Source organism: Pyxicephalus adspersus, chromosome 6 (assembly GCF_032062135.1).
Source record: "Pyxicephalus adspersus chromosome 6, UCB_Pads_2.0, whole genome shotgun sequence".
Taxonomy (NCBI): domain Eukaryota; kingdom Metazoa; phylum Chordata; class Amphibia; order Anura; family Pyxicephalidae; genus Pyxicephalus; species Pyxicephalus adspersus.
In genome coordinates, this window is record NC_092863.1 from 92,810,303 (window position 1) to 92,825,007 (window position 14,705).

General features: G+C 39.6%; 1 protein-coding gene across 1 annotated transcript in view; it reads right to left on the minus strand.

The window, feature by feature from the left end:
* GDNF (glial cell derived neurotrophic factor) overlaps window positions 1–6,119 on the minus strand; it is a 43,433-nt gene extending 37,314 nt beyond the window's left edge. Inside the window, exon 1 of the mRNA XM_072416612.1 lies at window positions 5,756–6,119. The gene's annotated coding sequence lies outside the window, so the exon portion shown is untranslated. The remainder of the gene's footprint in view (window positions 1–5,755) is intronic.
* Window positions 6,120–14,705: the final 8,586 nt, after the last annotated feature.

Here is a 14,705-nt window from a genome sequence, read left to right on the forward strand (position 1 = left end):
AATAATCCCCCGGGTTGTATCGCTTGTGCCATCCACAATGGCAATTTAAGGGCAGTTTTGAATGAACAATTTTTGATGATGAGATGGGAATCGTTAATTTTGAGCAACAACTGTAGAGCGGAGTCGCATGCTGTCTGCTTGAATATAGCAGACCGGTCACTGATACATTGGGCCTGATTTATTAAAGTTTTCCCAAGGTTGGAGAGGATACACTTTCATCAGTGAACTTGGGTGATCCAGCAAACCTGGAATGGATTTCTTCAAAGTCATTTGCCTTTTGCTAACAAATGTTTTGAATAATAGACCAGATCCATTTCAGGTTTGCTGGATCACCCAGCTTCACTGATGAAAGTGTATCTTCTGCAGCCTCAGAGAGCTTTAATAAATCAGGCCCAATGACCCAACAACTCAAATCATTGCACAGAGGTCGGTTTAAGTGAGTCAAAGTTCATTGCTCAAATATAAGATGAGATCACAACATCAGAAACCAAATCCTCCTGAAATGTCAGCAGTAGGAAGCTATCGGTTTTAGATCCTTTACTTAAACAGTGATATCCAGGGATACTGGGCAGCATGGTGGCTCAGTGGTTAGCATTTGCAGTGCTAGGTCCCAGGTTGGAATCTCAGCCAGGAAACTATCTGCATGGAGTCTGCAGGTTCTCCCCGTGTTTGCATGGGTTTCCTCCCACATCCCAAAAACAAGAAGTTGGGTTGGTTAGCTTCCCCCAAAAATTGGCCTTAGTAATGACATATGACTATGGTAGGAATATTAGATTGTGAGGGACAGCTAGTGACATGACTATGGACTTTGTAAAGCGCTGTGTAATATGTTGGTGCTATATAAATACTGTGTAATAATATTTCTCAAAGCAGTGAATATGACATTCACCAAAATTATTTTATATTATGTGACTGCAGGTGAACCTGCCTGATGCATGCATTTGAAATATCGATGATTGATTCACCGCCAACATTTGGGAAAAGTCACTCACTGCTTTATAAATTCCCCCAAAACATAAACAAAGTCATATTTTACTGCTTATTTCAACAGGCTAAATAAAAGTAATACATGATTTGTCAGACTTTCCACATACCAGTCATGTCAGGTGACTCCAGGTACACTGTCAGAATACTTACAGCTAACCACCAGGTAAAAAATGTTAATATTATAACACAGTATTTATATAGCGCTGACTCTACGCAGCGCTGTACAAAGTCCATAGTCATGTCATTAGCTGTCCGTCAAAGGAGCTCACAATCTAATATCCATACCATAGTCATTTGTCATTATTACAGTCTAATATCAATTTTTTAAGGAAGCCAATTAACCTAATTGCATGTTTTTGGAACGTTGGAGGAAACCTGATTACACGGAGCAAACCCCCACACACACGGGGAAAACCTGATGTCCTGTCCGAGATCCAAACCTGGGACCCAATGCTGCAAAGGCCTAACCTCTGACAGTGAATACTTACCACTGACCACCAGGTACAAAATGTAATATTACAATAAATTCTGTATAAGTGACAAACTACATACATAGATATGACTTCATCACTGCATGCATAAAGAAGAACTGTGGTGCAGCAAACCCATCATCTGCAGAATACTACAGAATGGGAAGATACCAGTCCAGACCAGTTACCCTGCACAGGAAGACAAAGCAGCAATGCCCATTCTTCATAAAAGGAAACTTCCGCACAGAGTGCAGGAGTTGTGTAATATTGGCATGCTGCACAGATCTGGAAGAAATACTCAGGGAACTCTAAGATTTAAATAATAAGCCTTGTATTATAGGTAAGGGTGGACTTGCAGTGATACATGTACAACCAGACACTTTATGCAGCAGCAAGGATCACAAATCCAATTATGTGCCTGCTGCACTGTTACAATGTGAACACTAGAGGTCAGCAGAGAACAGTGTTATCAGTTATCATCATACTCCAAAATCCTTTTTATTAGTGTCACACCCAGGAATATCCCAGGATGTCATCAACAAATGGAATATCAGGGATAAGGAGAAGAGAAATCTTTTATTATATCAAAGCGGTAATGTGTATGGTGGACATAAGAACACATGCAATCATTTCCTATTCCTTCTCCAGCCCAATAAGGCTACTTACAAGTCTGATCATTAGCCAACACAGGTCAGAAATTATGCATAATTCTGCTCTGTAATGTCATTATTACAGCAGATCTCACCCCAAAAACAAAGAATGGAATATAATGCAGCTTACGAGTCCAAGGATGTGGTGGCTGCTTTAGTTTTCTTCCTAATGATCTTGCCAGAAACACTGAGCTTCTCATAATGAGCATGAGAAGCTGCAGCAAGTCAGACAGAACTTGCCTAATTTTCTGGCTGTAAGACATCAGCATCATCTAGTAACATTTTCCTACTCAGCCTGACTTTGCTGGCCCCCAGAGGGGAGAGAAGAGCCAGGAGAGGTAAAACCTCAGCCTAAACCGGCTCTGGAAGCCTGGTATGTACCCCAATAAGGGCACCAAAGCATTCATTGGGAGGATGACTTTCTGGGAACTATATGGCCAAGTCAGCTAAGTAAGTCTATCTCTAGTAACAATTTGCCAGTGGCCGGATTGCAAAGGGTCCTTAACCAATGGAGTCACAATTAGCAAATGTCGCCCCCTAGCGGCAGCTAAGATTTTACAGTGTCCTGGGCCAGCAAAGGAGCCAATAAAATGGCTCTTGAAGCCCTCGTTACCTCCAATGGGGAAAAAAGAATTTATGTGACTTTTTGATCTATAAAAAGAAGGAAATCAGGTTTGAAAGCAAAGGGGATTTTAGTTTCTTGTCCCACTCTATGGGCAGGTGGGGGGCAGCAACAAATTTTGCAGCACCAGCATTCCACTTTATGGAGTTTCCATGCTCTGTATTCTCATAATGCAAAAACAAAGCTGCAATTCACATGGCTTCCGCTTAGATCTGATTCCTATTTCTTGTGACATGATGAATATGGCGGTAGGAACAGATCCCATACGTAATTGGTTCCATGTACCCTTGGGTGCACCATGGTATGTGTCAGCACTTTTAAACAGATTATATGAATCTCTGGAGCAGCTCTGTGTTTTTAATATGGGGGAACCCTTGAAATAACTTTCAGGTCTTGGGGAACCCCTTCTATAATTACTATATCCATAGATTACAGTATTAGTGTGCTGGTCAGTGGGAATAATTCCTTTTACATTGCTGGTTATTGGGAAGAAAGTCACCCTAACAGATAGCCCAAAAGATCATTGGTGTCACTTACACTGACCTGAGACACAAATTGCTGAAGGAACCTCTGGAGGGACCCTAAAGTTCCATAGAACTCTGGTTGAGAAACACAGCTATAGAGTTCTATTTAGGATTTTAGTTTCATTATTCTTTCTTCTATATTGCAAATCTATGGTTAGCCCTTTGAATCTGTCTTACTTTTCCTGCGATTGATTTTTTTTCAGCAACAATGCTGACTGCACTGACCAATAGAATCTACAGGGAAAGCCTCCGATCCGGGAGAATATTATTATTAATAAACAGGATTTATATAGCACCACCATATTACGCAGCACTGTACATTACATAGGGGTTGCAAATGACAGATACAGACAGTGACAAAGGAGGGGAGGACCCTGCCCTGAAGAGCTTACAATCTAGAAGGAGAATATGGCACGGCAAGTGAAAAGATGAACGCCAACTGGCTGAAAACAAATTCTAAAGTTAGGATGAGAGAATAATGCGTGGTGATGAGTTGATTCTCATAGGCAATGTGCTTTTGTTTAATCAGGCATGTGTTTGTCATTGGCCAGTAATGCATACAGATATGGAGTGTAGACCACACATTGATTCTTTCACTTGGGACACCATTACATCCTACGAGTGACAACCCTCATCATGCTTACATTTAGATAATACGCTGCAGACAACATTTGCCCCCCTATTTGTTTACACCTAAAACTCCATGCTGGGATCTGTAGTCCTACATCAGCTGAGGAGCCCCCAAGTGGCTTTGTTTGGCACTGCAGGCTCGTTCAATCTATTAGCAATGCATGGCTTGCGTTCACTTTAACCTCCAGCAACATTTTTCTCTGCCCACTGGGTAATTACAACGCAGCTTCTTGACGCGCTGACAACTTTGTCTGCGGTGGCGATTGTCTGTTGTAGCCAAAAAAATTATCACTATTTAGAGGTAATTGGTAGAGAAAGGCAACAGCTTCATCTAACGGAGGGTACATTTTTACAAAGTTGTCACCTTTCGGTTTACATAAGGCAGGACGGTGTATGTCATTATTTCTGTAACCAGTGCAGTGTTTATGAAGCCTTTATAGCACCCATTGGGGGAGACTTGTTTTCCTAGGGCCATGTCAGCTAAGTAAGTCTATCTCCAGCAACAAATAGCCAGTGGCTGGATTGCAAAGCGTCCTAAATCCATGGAGGCACCCTCAGGCAAACCTCGCTCCCTAGCTAGATTTTACTCTGTCCCGGACCAGCAAAAGAAGACAATTTAATGGCTGATTTGCTTGTTGCACCTTATTTTCCCCATGCTAAATTGGAACAATTCTCCTTGCTAGGAGCTGCCATTCCCAACCCCTTCTGAAGTTGCTACTTGTCTGGCTTCTACACTGATCATTCAAGTTTGCACATTTTTATTTTCATGCTTCATCCAGAAGCAGGAGGTGAAACATGACGGCATTTTCAGAATGAGAAGCCGCAATGGCAGCATTTGTACCCCAAGGGACGTTTCTTCCCTGACCCTGTTACTACCATACACACAATAAGTAAAGGACGGGAATCTAGTGTTTTTAAAGACAATTTACACCGAGATAAGTGGCAAAGAAAAGTTAGAATGGGGAAAGTGCTTCCCAAATATCCTTAAATGCCAAAGGTGTAAAAATACTCATTCATGTTTATGGGGTGCGTGAATCAATTTTGGGCCTTTTTGGAATTTGTAACGCTGCAGGATCTATGTGTACTGGCCCATTCATGGCCATGTCAGATATGAATGTTTGGGGAAACAGTGCAGACCTCTGGGGCTTTCCTTATGCACGGAGCAATTTGTGATTCTCATTTCAGCTATAATGATCTTTCTGGCTATCTGTATTCTTCCTACGACCACCGCACTAATATACAGGGAGCTGTGTATGTTGTAATTATAAAAGGGGTTCCCCGAAGATCTGAAAGTTATTTCAAGGGTTCCCCTATTTTAAAAAATTAAGTAGGGCTTCTTTATATATTTATAAATTTTGCATAGCATGGTGCACCCCGCCATTTGATTCCAGTCTGTCCTGCCCACACAATGGGATCTAAGCGGATGCTAATGAATTGCTGCTTAGTTTTTGCATTATGAGAACACAGAGCATGCAAACCATGCAGGGTGCTGGGGGAAGTAATCTCGGAGCCCCGGTGCTGCAAGATTCCACAAGAAAGTGAATTCCTGCTTTGCTTTCTGATTTGATTCTAGCTAAACACAGCTATAGCCCAAAGCATGGGAGATGACTACTTCCAATCACCTAACACTTTGTGTGTCTCATCCTGTGCACCCCCTCCGCATCCAGTGGTTTCATCCATTCCCCACTATTCCTCCATTCCTCCCCTTATATCAGTGGGAGAAACCAACTCCGCAGCAGGGGATCCCACACATCCGACTCTATGGGAAGTGTTAGAAGAATACATACATTGGGATCGTTAAATCACAGAAATACATTCCCCAAGCAGAGTGTCACTTTAAGAAGGCATTGTTGCAGTTTTGTATCACCTTACCGTTTGTGTGTCCTCTGTGACAGGGACATGAATCGTGCCAATGACTGACCCGTCCAGGTGTTCCTCCTATAGCACTTACAAGTATGTCGCCAACAGTAGCAGTAGCGCCGTTCGCTTAGCCTCGGAAAAGGCGAAAGAAGAGGTGAAGCAGGCGAGTGTGAGGGCAAAGGAGATCCCGCTGAGGAATCCAAGAAACACACACCATCAACAACTGCGGAGAGTCAAATGAAGACATGGGGGCTCCTGTCACAGCAGCTGGTCCAATGGAGGGGGCCACAGGACTCACCGACAAACATCCAATAGGAATGTGGACACACAACTCCTTCCAGCCCGCTGTAATCCCGCCCGGCTGGACCGGCAGATGTGCGGCGCTCCACCGGACTCTATGCCAAGTCCAGAAGCGGCGGGGATGGCTTTATAGGCTCCTCGTCAGTCACGTGCTCCAGGAGGGTCGGCCGCTTCTGATTGGCTGTGCGCACTTCGGAATATCTCTTAGGTGAAGTCAGGATCTAATATCATTTTACTGAGGATGCTGCAAGGGGCAGCAAGGGTGGCAATACCCTCTATCACCCCATCACCAGGGGGGCAAATGTGACAGCCCTAGGCTTATAGGATTTGTCCCAGGGTGGCAGGACTAATCAATCATCATATGCACCAAAAAACGTGATTGAAAGGTGATCAAAAAATGATAAAACTCATGGAGATGATAAAAGTGATCAAAAACATTTATTAAAAACTGATCAAAACATGATGAAATCGATGAAGATTATAAAACTAATCAAACAACTTGATTGAAAACTGACCAAAATTGGATAAAACTGATGAAGATGATAAAACTGATTAAAACATTTTATTGAAAACTGATCAAAAATGATAAAACTGATCAAAAATGGTCAAAAAAACTTGATTGAAAACTCATGAAAAAATGATGAAATTGATGAAGATGATAAAACTGATCAAAAAACTTGATTGAAAACTGATCAAAAACTTTGTGCCATCAGAGACATTTCCCTAAAGTAGTGATTTTTTTTAACATGGGGAAATAACCTTCAGGGAACCCTTATTTATAACCCCTAACGCCCCTAGCTTTCTAATTCTGTCTGTATTTCCACCCAAAAAGCGTTACGTTTTTTGGCATGGAAATTTATTTTACATTGTAGTTCTTAGGCATAACTCACCGAAATATGTCTGATATTTAATAAATTTAATAATAAACTTTAAAAAAAACAACACAAAAATCTGATAAAATAGAAATATACATAAACCTGTAATATAATTGTACAGTAGCATGTATTATATATATATTAAAGATTTCTTTGTATTGGACTCAATACAGCTATTTTGTATTGAATCCAACCTCCGGCCCGCTCGCACCGACGTCACCAGGAAACCCCAGAGATCGTCTCTGCACTTCGTGGCTGAAGATCAAAGGAGCAGGCTGTGTCTCCAGGACTTCCACGGACCAGCAGGGCACTGGGGGACACCGATGGAACAAGGTGTTTTTTTTAATGTTTTTGTGTGATTTGGGATTACCACTTTTAGCATGTAAAATCCTCCCCGAATCACACTTGAGAATACCGCTAGGCGGGTTAGTATAATTACTATATCCACAGCTCACTGTATATAAGCAGCAGGGGTGTAGTGGGGCTATTTTTGGGAATGGGCACGCATGCCCACTCTTATTTTGCAAAGAATTCTTGGTGGTCCACGGCTCTGGATGGTCTGCAGGGTCATGACCCAAGTAGCACGCGGAGGTTTGCTCCCTCTCCAACTTTAAACCCCTTTTTTTTTACCCTCCCCTGAACGGTAATCCCGAGTGTGGTTCGGGGTAAAAAAAAATATGCTGAAAGCGGTAACCCTGAGCCACAAAAATATTACCCTTCCAAATATCTACTTTTACCAAGAATGTAAAGAAGAACCCCATATAACACTATATCCACAGCTCACAGTATATTAGTATGGTGGTTGCAGGGAAGAATGTCTCTTACATTGCTGGCCTGTGGAAAGAATGGCATCTTCCTAAATTGTCTATTATATATAGCCTTTCTCAATGTTTTTTTTTAACATGGAAGAATCCTTGCAATAATTTTCAGGTTTTCAGGGAACCCCAAATAACACTATATCCACAGCTCACAGGATATTGATTGGAGGGAAGATTGACTTTAACATTGCTGGCCAGTGAGAACAATATTACCCTTCCAAATACCCTATCTACTTTTGTCTATGGTAGCCTTTCTCTATGCGAGCTACAAAATACCTATTGAATCCAATACAAAGTAATCATTATAATATACACATATTATGTATGCTACTGTACAGTTATAATAGGTTTCTGTATTTTTCTGCACCCTTGTTTTAACAGATTTTTGTGTTTATTATTTTAGGTTTATTTTCTAATTCATTACATTTATTAAATATTGGACATATTTTGGTGAGTTATGCCTAAGAATTATAGGCCTACAATGTAAAATAAATTTCCATGCATAACAATGTATTGCTTTTGGTATAATAATACGGACAGATTTATACAGCCAGGGAGGTTAGTCAGACACTGATGCAGTAAGGGTGGGTTAAATGGCCGATACGCCCGTTTATTATACCAACATGTAAAAATGTTTGACTTTAAAAACATGAAACTTTTAGGTCTTCAGGAAACTACTGCTGTACTTACTACATTCACAGTTCGTAGTATATTAGCACTGGGAAGAATTCCTCTTACATTGCTGCCCATTGGAACGAATGTCACCCCTACAGATCATTGGTGTCACCCAAACTGACTTGAGAATCAGAACTTTCTCTAGTCCCTAGCAAACTCTGGAAGAACCCCAGCCGGTTGAAAGCCGAGCTGTGCATTCACAGGTGTGGGTGCCTGGATGGATAAAGATCCAATAGTTGAAGATCAGAATGCAGAAAAGATGTGTCATCCATGAAAGAATAAAGACAGGTGAGTATCACCAGGGTTCAGAATAAAACTTTGCCATGGAAAAATGACTTGCCAGCATTGAAAATTATTCAAAAGGTTAAAAGATTAGAAATGAGGATCTGCTCTTTACTATTCTAATTCATTTTATTCACTTGTTTTGATACATATGTGGCCAGCTTTCGACAATTGTCACCAGTTGAAGTTTTCCCTTGTTCTGTGTAGCTCCTAAATTTTGAATCCCCCCCCCCCTATTTCTGACAATGGTCACCCAGACAAAAAGGGAAGTGAGTCTCCCGGATTGGAAACATCCAACATAGGTGTGCTAGATTGTCTGATCTCAAACCAATACTTTAACACTGCCAACATCCCTAAATGTCAGGTACATGAAAAAGCAATTTGTGTTCATGGGACTTTAAGGGCAGTTCAATACATATCACAAAGTGACTCAAGCATAAAAAATACAAAATCTTTTATTGAGTACAACAGGATAAAAGAAGGGGAGATTAGAAAATTCAATAAAATGCCCAGTACAGAACACCAGGCTGGTATCTATATCATTGATGTATTATGGTGAGTTCTGATAATCCAACGCGTTTCGCAGAGTTAATCCGCTTCATCGGGGATTATCCATATACAGAACCTCAAATGAATAGAGGACACTATAATGTAAAAGAAGCAAATAGTTAATTCCTTTGTGTCACCATTTTTCACATTCTACAAATAGTGTAATTTTCAAGAACCGAGAAATAGTAGTATTAAGTGTAACTGAGCCTGGCAAGGGATGCAAACATGGGGAATGGGAGAACTTCTCCTGTATCACTGTCTGTATTAGTCTGTCATTTCGCAATCCCTATTTAATGTACAGCGCTGCATAATATGTTGGCGCTATATATATTCTGTTTATTAGTAATAATGATAATAATAATAATAATAATAATAATAATAACGACATTCAAATCAGGACTGATAGATAATTCCAGTTACACTTGATACTACATTCTTTGGTTTGTACCTAGATGGCTTTTCTAAGTTTTTGAAAATTACACTATTTGTAGAATGTGAAAAATGGTGATAGAAAGGAATTAACATTTTGCTTGTTTTACATTATAGTGTGTTCTCTTCATTTGAGGTTCTGTATATGTATAATCCCTGATGAAGCGGATTAACCCTGCGAAACACGTTGGTTCATCAGAACTCACCATAATACATCAATGATATAGATACCAGCCTGGTATTATGTACTGGGCATTTTATTGAATTTTCTCCCCTTGTTTTATCTTATTGTACTCAATAAAAGATGTTTTTTTATTTTTTTATGCTTGAGTCACTTTGTGATAAGTATTGAACTGCCCTTAAAGTCCATGAACATCCAACATGGGGTTTCTCACTTTTGCTATTCAAAAAATAAAACAAAAAGAAATTATAATTTCAGAAAAAAACAGAAAGTTTCAGTGATATTTTGCCATTTTACATAAATGTAATGGTACCAGCTGGAAAAATTAAAATGTGTTTTTAAAGTAATCTCCCATTTAGCTGAAGGAAATCAGACCAGCAGCTGTATTATTATGTTGAATATTTATCCATCTGATTTCTCTTCCAGGGAGAGTAATCACTTTAGGGGTTCCCTAATTTTCATCATTTTCAGGTGTTCTGGATTCTTGTTAATTACCCCATTATTTGTATTTTTTTACATTAGCAAACATTACAAAACAAAGTTGCCTAACTTTTTAGAAAAAAACAAAACAAAAACGTCAACACATAAACACACATACAAATACAAAAGTATGAATAATACAGGTTAAAATATCCAAATCCAAACAGAGTTTGTCTTGGTCATTAAAGAGTAACAAGTGAATATCTTGTTACTCTTTAATGACCAAGACAAACTCTGGTTGTCTTGAAGATCACCAACAACCTCAGCTGTGTTTAGCAACAGATTTCTTCTTCTCATTCTTTCTTCAAGCCGCCATCCTGCACACAGCGAGCAGGGTAGCCCCGTTCGTATCTAGGAGGCATCCATATGTTGAATATCCTTAACCCGGGGACTGCCTGTAATTGCCTATGGATATTTTGTATTTTTGTTTTAGACCATTAGGTGGAGCTTTAGACCCCCTTGGACATGTTTTCCAGAATATCCTTATCTGCTTTGCTGCACTTACATGTCCTGGAAGCCCATGGACACCCTGTGTTAAATGTTAATTTTTACATCAATTATATATGACTAGAAAGCAGATTTAAAACATTTTAAAAAAATTGAAAAAAATTAAATTGACAAAAACTTTTACAGTGTGATTTAATCCAATCCTATTGTAAATATAAAAACACTGTATTATGGGTTTCAGAACTTGTCTTTATGCTAGCTTCTTGTAATCCTTACAGAGCAGAACTTAAACCGGGGAGGGAGAATCGGAATGATGGTCACCCTGTGAAGAATTGACAGTCTAGAAGTTGGATGTTGCTAATGGGGAATGAGAAGTATTATTACACAAGCTTTGAGGTAGGTGACCATTGTTTTCTACCTTCACTCCCTTGCAGCCCTGCAGCCTGTATAGGACGTCTTCATTTAACACTTCCAAGGGTATTGCATAAATGTGTCTCTTACTATAGGAAACAGTGATGAAGGGGTTGGAGAAGAGAACCATAGCATGCAGAATGGGACACAGACATCCAATACCCCTGGAAGCGCCCGATCCCAATAGTCTTATGGAGGTTGCACTGCTGGAAGGAAAGGCAGTTAGAAGGCAGAAGCTCCTGGACAGTATATGATTGGTATTGAAGGAAACTTCAGATAGGATTGTTTCTTTTTACATATTCTGGGTCAGATCGTTGGGTAAATAGTATAACCAATCTTCTGGCAGGGTACAAATAAGTTTCAACTGCTTGGTTGGAGTTGTTCTTTAATGTGTTCTCCTTTTTTTACATGAGTGTGGCTGGAACTGTGTTAGGATCTGGAACTTGATTGGCTAATTGATTTTTTTAAATTAAACTCCAGACAATCTGTATAATAAATACACTGAATACATATGAAATAGGACCTGTTTTACCTGCCAAACAATTTCTAATATTGTGCACCCAGTACTGAGTTTTCAAAGTTCTGCCAGACAGCACAGGGCAACAACAGGGCAGAAAACCTAATTTTTCTCTGCTGCAGTTAAGTATCAGGTTGTGTCCCTTCCCCAGGTTGTGTCTGGACAGTCAAAGAGAATTCAGTAGATTGTAAGCTCTTCTGGGCAGGGTCCTCTCCTCCTGTGTCACTGTCTGTATTAGTTTGTCATTTGCAACCCCTGTTTAATGTACAGCGCTGCATAATATGTTGGCGCTATGTAAATCCTGTTTAATATTAATAATAATAATATTAATAATGATAAGGTTATTTCTGCTCTTTTCTCTTCATCTTTTCCTGCAACATACCCAACTGACTTCCCATTCTTCTCCCAGTCTACTGCAAAATGATAAAGCCAATCCAAATGCAGCTACTTCCACTGTCCGTAATAAAAAAAAAAGCAAAAAACAAAAAAAGTGAAAAAATACCATTTTGTTGTTTAAATCTGTCCTATTTTACAGAATTGCAAACAATTAATGTGATTGCAGTTTAATCAATGTGTCACATCTGGATTTCATAGCGTTGTCTTTGGTTCCGCCAGTCTGTATAGTACATATGGAGCTATTTCCAGTTCTGTCAGCTATGAACAGGTCTCTCTGATCCATAGGGTTAATGGTTGGGTTTGTAGATTCAGCTTATTTCCATAGCTTTCTGCTGTATTTCTGACAAGCACAAATGCTTCCTGCAATAGCAATGATAAAATAAATATTTTCCCTGACACAATGCAAATCAGCCTGTTTGCACAGAAAATGCCTTTGCTGTACAAGTGACGGGGCGCCCTGTGCAATGCACAATTATCTGTCGGCTTTCTGATCTTTAACTCTTACTTTCCTGTGCTCAGCTACCAGGTCGTCCATCGTCTTATTGTAGGGGGGTATGAGTGGTTAGAATGCACCCACTGGATACCATAATGCCCCAGTCGTGATTTATGTCTTGCTGTGGTTTGTGTCTCCCCCATCAAATGATCAAATATGCCAAAACCATCCATGTCTTACTGTTTTGCTTTATAAAATAAAAAAAATGAAAATGGATTTAGAATCCAAATGACCATAATTGAAATTGTTTATTCATCCAATTTCTCCTTGTCTTAAACACATTGAAACAAAAAAAAAAAAATCATCACATCCACATTTCTCTATTATTTTAATAAATCGACACATTTCTTGAGTAGACATTGGGTATAATTTACTAAAGCAAAAAAAGCAAAAAGATAAGTTGTTAGGGTATGCTTGTATCGCAAGATCATGTGTGCTTACTGAAGCTGATGCGCAGATCATACAATGATACTCAATACGCCTGGAGCTGTGGACATTGATTGTAAAATGATAAACTACTAAATGAGTGTGCCAACATTGTAAAGCCCTTTTGAATTTTCTGTTTAAAGACTTCAGAAAGCAGTCACAATCTGAGTAGAAAAACCTTTTCCATTCCAGCATGGTGCAGATAATATTCCTTGATTTCTGTATGGAAGCAGTAGTCTTTCTGCAGAGGTCCAACTTTACCTTTGCTGAGTCAGACCTATAACTTCAGCAAACTTAAAGCTCCCTGAAAATTGGAGAACTCAATGTCTAGATCAGTAAGGGGTTCATCAGAGCTCTGCAGAAAGAGTTTATTATTTTTAACTTGTTATAGCACCAACATATTACACAGCGCTGTACAAATTCCATAGTCATGTCACTAGCTGTGCTCACAATCTAATGTCCCTACCATAGTCAGACATCATCAACTGTCTAAGGTCAATGTTGGGGGGAAGACACTTAACCTACATGGGTGTTTTTGGGATGTGGAAGGAAACCCATGCAAACACAGGGAGAAAATACAAACCCCATATAGATAGTGTCCTGTGCAAGATTCAAACCTGGGACCCAGCACTGCAAAGACTAAATTCCTGGCCACTTCCATACAGAAAACAATGATCTACAATACAATTGTGTTTTATCTAAATTCATTTAAATAAAACTAATCACGAGCAGTCACTGGCACATTTCTTTGTACTCTTACAACTCATTGAAAAAGTTCTTTATCCCACCTGGAATATAATGAATTGAAAAGCAGTTGTTCCATGCATATCTACATGACTGATAATTATGTGTCATTGGGTGAAGAAAAGCAAAAATGATAAGAGATACAGTATATTGCTTATTCTACAAAGATATTCTACATACGTACTGATCACATATGTTGGTGCCCCTAGAAAAGATTATAAATGGTTGGATTATAGTGATTTTTAAAACTAGCTGTTTTAATTATTATCATTAATATTATTGATAATAACAAAAATAATAACCAGTTGAATTAATGTGTCTCCAATGATACAATCAGTCATTCCACTGAAATGGAGAGAAGTAGTAGCTCTTTTTGGTATCATCGTGTGTCCAACACTGAACATGGAATAGAGACAGCAGAAGACAGTTGTCCTAGGAGATCAAATTGTGGTCAATCATGTTAAAGTCAAATGCTATAAGACCATCTCTGAGCACCTTGATGTTCCTGCAATGAATAGACATTACAGCCAAGTCTATGGGATTGCAGCCAACCTCCCGGGATGTTGCTGCAAGAAAAAAAAAAAAAACTCACAATGAGCAGAAGGATAGTGAAAATGCAGAGCAAAATCCATGGACACTTCCAAAGAGATCCAAGATGAACTTTAAAGTCAAGGTCCAGCACAGTGGCTCAGGTGTTAGCACTCTGGCCTTTGCAGTGCTGGGTCCCAGGTTTGAATCTCGGCCAGAACATTATCTGCATGGAGTTTGCAGGTTCTCCCTGTGATTTTGTGGGTTCCTCTGGATGTTCCAGTTTCCTCCCACATCCCAAAATCATGCAGTTGGGTTAAATGGCTCCCCACCAACATTGACCTTAGACTTCATTAATGACATATGTCTATGGGAGAAACATTAGATTGTGAGCTCCTTTGACGGGCGACT